An 8,976-nucleotide genomic window follows, 5' to 3' on the forward strand; every position below is an offset into this window, starting at 1 on the left:
CCTTTGTGATGTTATCATTATTTTCTCCAACGTGATGTCAATCTTTTGACATTGGTTATGGTATTTTTTTTTTTTTGGCTGCATCGGGTCTTTGCTGCTGCGCGCAGGCTTTCTCTAGTTACAGCGAGCAGGGGCTACTCTTCATTGCGGTGCGCAGGCTTCTCACTGCGGTGGCTTCTCATGTTGCGGAGCACGAGCTCTAGGTGTGTGGGCTTCAGTAGTTGTGGCACGTGGGCTCAGTAGTTGTGGCTCGCAGGCTCTAGAGTGCAGGCTCAGTAGTTGCGGCACACGGGCTTAGCTGCTCCACGGCATGTGGGATCTTCCCCGACCAGGGATGGAACCCGTATCCCCTGCATTGGCAGGCGGATTCTTAACCACTGCGCCACCAGGGAAGTCCTGGTTTTGGTACTTTTTGATAGCAAAAGTTTTATTTTTTTTTATTTTTTTATTTTTTGTTTATTTATTTATTTATGGCTGTGTTGGGTCTTCGTTTCTGTGCGAGGGCTTTCTCTAGTTGCGGTGAGCGGGGGCCACTCTTCATCGCGGTGCGCGGGCCTCTCACTATCGCGGCCTCTCTTGTTGAGGAGCACAGGCTCCAGACGCGCAGGCTCAGTAATTGTGGCTCACGGGCCCAGTTGCTCCGCGGCATGTGGGATCTTCCCAGACCAGGGCTCAAACCCGTGTCCCCTGCATTGGCAGGCAGACTCTCAACCACTGCGCCACCAGGGAAGCCCCAAAAGTTTTATTTTTAAGTAGCTGAGTTTATCAATACTTATTTTTATGGCTTCTGGATTTTGACATACTCAGAAACGCCTGCACCACTCTGAGATCATAAAATAATTCTCCACATTTTCTTCTAGTATTCTCACTGTTCCATTAAAAATTTTTTTTTTCTTAAACTGGATACGTGTGTGTGTGTGCGTGTGTATTTCCCGCCCAAATAGCTACGAGTTGCCCAAACACCATTTACAAAAAGGCCTTCTATCCTACACTGATATGCATAAGGCCCGTACAAAATTCTGGGTCAGTCTGTGACCTTTACTCAGCGTTTTTAACTAAATGTCCCCTAATCCTACGCCCTCCTCCCAAGACTAACCTTTTGCCCAAACCTACCTTCTTAGTACTAAAACCACTTTCTGGCCAATTGCTCAAACAAGAAACCATTCTCTCACCACATCCAATCAATCCACCGACAAAGGCTCTATCAGTGATACTGTCAAAATACATGCAGGACACCCCAAATCTGTCAGTTCTCAAACCTCCTCTGCCACCTCCGCCTGAGCCACAGGTGGATGTCGAATACCCTCCTCTCCCACCTCTACTCTCAGCTCCCTATTCTCTCCACTGTCCCCTCCCCCATGCAGTTCCCACACTAAACTGAAAGGAATGCTCTTTAAAAGCACAAGTCGGTTATTACAGCCCTGCTTAAAATCCTCTGCCAGCGTCCCCTGCGCACTCAGAATCAAATCTAGACTCCTGACTGTGACGCCGCCCTCACCCAGCCGTTCGCACTGGCCTTCTTCCTGTGGGTTCCTGGGATGAGTCAAGGGCTCTGTGCTTCCGGGACCTCGTGCCTGCTGTTCCCTCTGCCCCCCGACACTCTCCCCAGATCTGCACGGGCCTTTCACCCCAGAGTCTTGGCTTCAGTGTCAGCTTTAGAGGCCGTCCCTCCCCCCCAACTCTGTCGCCACACCCCACTCTCACCCCATCATTCCCTTCCAGGGGCCCCCTATCTTTCTTAGTTCTCATCACCTTACACTCTCTGGGTCCAAGTCAATGAAAACTTGAATGAAGAATGAATGAAGTGGCCAAGCATAAAGACAATGCTCCGTACAAAGTACCTGGGTACAGCCGTTCACTCAAGGCAAGCGTGACAAACCAAAGGACGGGGCCAAGAGGATGTGACCAGACGCCAGCAGGGCCGGCTGAGGTGGACCCCACCTCCTTAGGGAGCAAAGCAAGGAGTAAATCAATAGGGTGGGAATCAACCAGAGACAGTGACAGAGAAAAACCTGAAACCGTAAGCAGCTCAAGGAGTGCGGTGAAGGGTTTCATTCATTGCCAACAGGGGAAAAGCAAGTCAGCCACACCACCTCCTCCTTAAACAAAAAGGAAAAGAGATGGGGGTGGGAGCTTTGAACAGTAAAAATAAATAAATAAAATACGTCAGAAACTCAATTAGATAGGAATTTCATTCAATTAACTAAACTCTTACAAGCTGGAACATACATCACCTTCCCGGAATCAGCTGATTTTAAGTTTGTTACTCACTCTGAAGCTTTACAGGAGCAAAGGTCCCCTGGTTCTCCAGTATAATTCCTTACATATTTATTCCGTACTTGTTAGGTGGAACCCATTATAGTGAAGTCCAGTACAAAGCTATAACTAAACGATGAAATGCTAAACCATGAAATTTTGGCCTTACATGGTAACTTCATAAACTAGCTCCCCTTATCAGAAAACACCAAGGAAACGAATTGTGACTACAATATCCGGTAGAGATGGAAATAATAGCTAACACTGAAGCCTCTTAGTGGACGCAGGGTATTGTTCGAAGTTCTTTACACATATTAAATCATCTAATCCTCCTAAGAACCCTGCGAGGTAGGTACTTAAGAGGAAACGGAAGCACAGAGAAGTGACGCAAACAGTCCAGGATCACACAGCCTGGAAGTGGCCGAGCCGGCCAGGCTGGCTCCGAGCCTGAATTCCTATCCACAGAGCAATTCCGCACCGCGAGTGCCAGGAGGTAGAGCACGGCTATGCTGGCCCTGGGCTGGGCTCTGAAAAACACATGCAGCTGCGACAGACAGGTGGGCACTTCAAAGCCACTCGAGAGGAACAGGACAAACACACGTCTCTGCACACGCAGGCACACACGATGACGTGTGCAAGGGACATGATTTAAAGCAACTCAGACAAGCAGAGGGTGTCCACAGCGTGGACACAGGGAGTTAGGATAGCACTCCGGGGCCGGAGCTTTGAATGGAAATACGCTCCACCCACAACATCACGTGTTTAGATGCAAGGAATAAATATTAAACAGCCTTACTTCCGAGACACCCTCACACAGGACCAGAGAAGATGCCCCAGGGAATGCAGCACAGTGCCTGTATTTTTGCCTTAAAAGGTATTCCTAAGTTTCAAGTGAAAAATTATCATTTCCAGTCTGTATTCAATGCTACCCTCAGACTCAAGCCTGTCATGGTAATGGCATAAACAAACACGCACACAAAGTAGTTAAAGTTCCTGTCACCCCAGCTTGCAACAGTGTTCGTTCACTCTGGTAACACTTAACAAAAGCGCGTGGATATATTACATCCCTCAGTGACCACAAACCCAGGGAGGGAAACATTATTACAGATTATTACAGATGTTCTATCACTTTCTTGGAACACTCAATCTCCTACTGGATACTTTATGAGACAGTTTTCCCCTTTTACTAAAAATGAAACCCCCATGATGAAGGCTGTGCTAAACAACATCAAGAAGGAAATTTCATATTTTTGCCACACTCCCACCCCTGCCCCCAAGCTATCCATTTTGAACTTGCTGTCAGATATAATAACATGTGCCGGGTGCCCCTTATAGGGCCCAGCCCTCCTAAGGCCCAGGGAACATCTCACCTCATACAGGAATCCTGTATGGGAGGAATGAACAAGAAAGATGTGAAATCTTCCAAACAGCCTGCCCAGGGGCGCCCAGACCCTGGGTCAGTGACACGTCCAGGACTGCAGAGGAGGTATTCTGAAGTGCCAGATTACTCTCCTGCTCCAGACTCAGGTATTCTAATAAAATACAAAGGTTCCACTTCCTTATTTGTGAAACAGAAAAATTTCTGCCTCTCTCTTACTGCATCCATTACCTGGTTCCCAAAGCTTTGAAAGGTATGTGGAATTAATAGTAATAAATTAACTAAAAACACATTGTTAAACTCATAATAAAATTAAAAAGCAAATTTCTTGTTGGGGCAAAACCTGATAAGGACAAGTGGCCTTGTTTCTTTATATCAAAGAAAATTTTCACCTCCACTTAATATGCTTCGTGTGTGTGTGAATTAAAACAAATGTATTGAGACTTCCCTGGTGGCACAGTGGTTAAGAATCCACCTGCCAATGCAGGGGACATGGGTTCAAGCCCTGGTCCGGGAAGATCCCAAATGCCACAGAGCAACTAAGCCCGTGTGCCACAACTACTGAACCTGCACTCCAGAGCCCGCGAGGCACAACTACTGAGCCCGCATGCCTAGAGCCCGTGCTCCGCAACAAGAGAAGCCATCACAAGGAGAAGCCCGCACACCGCAAGGAAGAGTAGCCCCCGCTTGATGCAACTAGAGGAAGCCCGCGTGCAGCAACGAAGACCCAATACAGCCAAAAATAAATAAATAAAATAAATTTAAAAATAAAAATAGAACAGATGTATTGTCACAAGCATAAACTTTTAAACTTCTGGATTAATGTTTTACTATTTCTTCCCCCTAAAAATACTATCTAAAGTTTTCCTCTTGATTTGTAAACACATCACACTTTGGAGAAAACAAATTTCACTTCCAATCCTAAGATTCTGGAGAAAAAGTATTTTCATTTAAAAACAAAAAACAAACCAAAAAAAACCTCAAGATATTATCTGGAAGTCAAGTCTCCACACATCATACTTTCTCTCGAAAGCCCTTCTAGAGTAACCAAGGCAACAGAATACAGACATATTCTGTTTCTACCTTGTTCTTTATTGGAATGCTCACAACTTTCCAAAAGTCACTCTCACCATTCCTAAAGTTGAGGATCTATAGTAATTGATTCTCTCCCACTTAACATTGATTTAACCCTCCCAAACTGGCAAGTTTTACAGTTAATCAAAATTAAGAATTAGGGGACAATATGGTTGACAACCACCATTTTTATTGGCAAAAACTGACAGCATCTGAGGGCTGGGAAGGGAAAAGGGTGTAGGTCAGGGTATGACGAGCGCCCAAGAAAAAGCCACAGTAACTTGGAGGAAGGCATTTAGGTGGCAGAGGCCCTGAAAATTAACATGCTCTTTGCATCACACACACAAATATTGAAAATACTCAGCTTCGATAGCTCATGATCTGATTCTGAGTCGAATCTTACACAACTATTTCCAGACTACAATACACAGCAGATAGACATTTTTTTCAACAAAGAAAATTCTGTCCACTAATTTAAATTATTCTGCAAATTAGAACAAGATCCTCATTAAGCAATCAGCTCGACAGTTCAGTTGAGGGTGAGAAGGAAGAAGCAGGGGGCTCCTTGAGAGGCTAAGAGAGAGGAGGCCACATGCCATCAGAAAAGCAGTTAAAAATAAGCAGATGGCATAGGCTCCCAGCTACCCCTGCCCCCATTCTGATGCTCTGGCTGAACACTGTCCAATAGAAATATAATGCGAGTCATATATCTAATTTTAAATTTTCAAGTAGCCATGTTAAAAAAAAATGAGTAAAATGAAACCAGTGACATTAATTTTAATATTTACATTAACCCAATATGTTCAAAACATTACCATATCAACCTGTACGATTTAAGCAGAAAAAAATTACGAATGAGGTATTTTACTTTTTTTTCCTTACTAAGTGTTTAAAATCAGGTGCGTCTTTTCACTGGGAGCGCATCTCCATTGGGTCTAGCCACATTCCAAGCGCTCAGGAGTCCCTTGCGGTCAGTAGTCACCTTCCTGGGCAGCTCACATCGCCTTTAGGCAGACTCTTGGTTCTTAAATACCTAACTACATATGGGGGGACGGGGAAAATACACCCAATCAGGGTGCAGGCGCAACCTCTCGGGACCAGCCGGAGCTTTCCAGCTGGACCACACCCCTGCAATGACCGTCTCCAACAGGAAATTCACGCTAATGGGAACTGACAGGTCTTCATTCTTTAAGGGTGGGGAAAAGAAACCTAAAGCCCGGCCGTCTCCGTATCCACAATATAAGACAGGAAACCATTCGCCGCGCGTCCTAGACGTGCACCCCGCGCAAAAAAAAAAGGGGGGGGGGTGGTGGGGAGTAACCCGAAATAAACGATCCAAGAGCCCCGCGAGCATCCTGCCCGCCCCCAAACCCAAGGTACTGAATTAGGGGTCCTAAATCACCGGAACAGATACAAATAATGGGAAAAAAAAATCCTTTTTTTTTTTTTTTTTTAGTTAACCAGAGAGGAGGTATTTTGCCAACGGAAACACATGCTGGGACGGAGGGAGCGGCAGCCCTCTGCGCCCCACTTGGCGGAGACGCGCCCCCAGGCTGAGCTCCGCACCGCCCCCAGGGAGGGAAGGCACCGGGACCCGCCCGCCCCCGTCGACTCGCCCGCGGGGCCCGGGCGGCGGCGCGCGCTCGGACCGCCCCTCCGCCGGGGCCGCGCGCCCTTTGTGGCCGAGCCCTCCGCCCCTAGGGCCGCCGCTTCGCCGCGGGGGGGCCAAGCGCGCCGCCCCTCCCCCGCCCGGCGTCCGTTACCGACCGCGCGCGAGCACGAGGCGGCGGCGGGCGCGCGCCGGGCAGGGGCGCCGGGCGGGGGGTCGGGGCGGCGCGCGGGCCAGGCGGGCGGCTGGGCCCGGCGGCGCCCACCTACCTGCGGGGACGGCCGCGCCGGCGGGCAGGCAGCGGCGCGCGGTGAGCGGGCAACGGCGGCGGCGGCGGCCTGGGCGCTTGCTCGCAGCTTCCCTTTGCGACCGGTGGTGGCGGTGGCTCCGCTGCCCCCGCGCGGCGCCCTCTGGCGGCCGGAGGCCGCGCCCGCCGCTCGGGAGAGGCCGCCATTGGCTGCGCCCGCGAACGTCGGCACCGGGGGCGGTGGCGGCGCCACGTCGGGCCGGGCGGTGGCGACCCTCAGCTCTGGGCTCCGGGGCCGCCCCTGAAGCGGGCGCGCGGTCCCAGCCGGGCTGGGGCCGCGGGGTGGAGCCAATAAAGGGCCAAGCGGTTCCGGGACGCACCCGTCCTGAGAACTGATTGGGGCGGACATGCAATTCAAATTGATGGGAGCCGTGGGTGTTTTTTCTCGGCAGCGGCCCCGGGGCAGAAGAGCAGGGAGTTAGAACAGCGTCTAACCTGGAACTGACCTAGTTTCGGGTGTCGGGAGGCCTCCCCTGAGATACTGTTTATTTAGCAAATCCTTATCCGGTACTTTCTACTCTCCCAGTTGTAACTCTGTGGAGCCTCCGGGCAACCATTGTTGTCCCCTTTCCCGCAGATGAGGAAGGGGAGCACGGAGCTCCGTGGCAGCTCTGCGATGGACCCTAGAGGGCCTGGCTCCCTGTCCTTCAGACCCCCCGCCCCCCAAATGTCACCTCATACACCTGTATTTTCAACAGCCAACTGTGCTCGGGGCTCAACAGCGGGCAGAGTCTCTGCCTCATAAGGGGTTGGGGGGGTGGTGGTGGGGACCCACAAGGATGCAAAAAAAAAACCGTTTCGGGCAGTGAAAACCAAGGAGACTAGATCAGGGTAATGAAACCATGATGGGAGGGCTCCACTTAAGGTGGGATGAGTGAGGGCGCGGTGGGGATCTGAGAAGGTGACAGCCGTGCAGAGACGGAGAATGTGCTCCAGGAAGAGGGAAGGTCAAGTGCAAAGACCCTGAGGCTGGAGCTTGGTGCCTGGGGAACAGGAGGGGCCTCTTTGGTGGGTGTTTTTGAGGGGAGAAAGTTCTGAGTGACAAGAGAGGGGCCACAAGTTGGAATTTGGAGTTTGTTCTGTGTGGTGCTAATGAGTCTGAATTGGGAGTGACACAATGTGATTTACATTTCAGGAAGTTCTCTCTGGCTACTGTGCAGAGACTGGGCCGTAGGAGGGACAAGGGGAGAAGCCGAGGCCGGGAGACTAGCTGCGTGGCTCTGACGTTCGTCTGGCTGACGTAGGTTTATAAACCAGATGTACTAGCTCAGGCCGCTGTAACAAAATACCACAGACCTGGAGGCTTAAACAAGAATTCATTTTCTCACGGTTCTGGAGGCTGGAAGTCCAAGCTCAGGGTGTTGTGTTGGCAGGGTTGGTTTCTGATAAGAACTCTCTCCTTGGCCTGCAGGTGGCCACCTTCTCACTGTGTCCTCACATGGCCTTTCCTCTGTGCACAAGCATTTCTCTTCCTATAAGGACACCTGTCATTTTGGATTGGGGCCGCACTCTTACGACTTCATGTAACCTTAGTTAATCATTTGGGTACTTGTTTGTGGTCTTCCTCCACCCCTCTTAGGACAGCAGAGACCCTTCCTGCTTTGTTCTCTATTCCCAGCCCCTAGAATAGTGCCTAGAACTCTATAAACATTTCTTAAATGGATGTCCCTGTGAAACTTGGAGCTAAGATCTGCAGGATGAACAAGAGGTAATGAGCTGCAGGGGTGCGTGGAGAGAGAGGAAACATTTTAAGTCAGAAGATGCTGAAAGGCCAGAGTGGCTGGATCACAGAGAGCTGGGTGGGGTTCCAGGGAGGTGAGACAGGAGATGAGCAAGGGCCAGGCCCTGAAGGCTATTGTAAAGCTACAGGAAGCTGGACATCATTCTGCCAGTACAAGGAAAAACTCGATGGGACAATATAAGTTTCCTATGGCTACTGTAACAAATCACCACAAACTTAGTGGCTTAAGACAACACATATTTATTATCTTACCTTTCTGGAGGTCTGACATCTGAAATGGTTCTCACTGGGCTAAAGTCAAGGTATGGGCAGGGCTGGTTCCTTCTGGAAGCTCTAGGAAAGACTCTATTCTCTTGCCTTTCCCAGCTTCTAGGGGCTCCCTGCCTTCCTTGGCTCATGGTCCTTCCATCATCTTCAAAGACAGAAATAATTGGTCAAGCCTTTCTCAGGCTGCATCTCTCTAACTCTGCTTCTGATGTCACGTCTCCTCTGATGCTCCCTCTTTCTTCTTTCCCTTATAAGCACCCTTGTGATTATACTGAGCCCATCCAAATAATCCAGGATGATCTCCATATGTATATATGGAAGAGTTCTTATGACCAGAACATATG

General features: G+C 49.8%; 1 protein-coding gene across 3 annotated transcripts in view; it reads right to left on the bottom strand.

The window, feature by feature from the left end:
- The window catches only part of ZC3H7A (zinc finger CCCH-type containing 7A), a 34,653-nt gene extending 27,906 nt beyond the window's left edge, over positions 1–6,747 (bottom strand). For 2 of the 3 annotated variants that reach the window (XM_082359948.1, XM_082359946.1), the window contains exon 1: positions 6,587–6,747. The gene's annotated coding sequence lies outside the window, so the exon portion shown is untranslated. Of the gene's footprint in view, positions 1–5,590; positions 5,713–6,586 lie in introns of those variants that run through there. The other variant, XM_082359947.1, reaches the window with a different exon arrangement.
- Between the last annotated feature and the right edge of the window lie 2,229 nt (positions 6,748–8,976).

This window comes from Balaenoptera borealis (assembly GCF_965194805.1).
Source record: "Balaenoptera borealis genome assembly, chromosome: 16".
Lineage (NCBI taxonomy): Eukaryota > Metazoa > Chordata > Mammalia > Artiodactyla > Balaenopteridae > Balaenoptera > Balaenoptera borealis.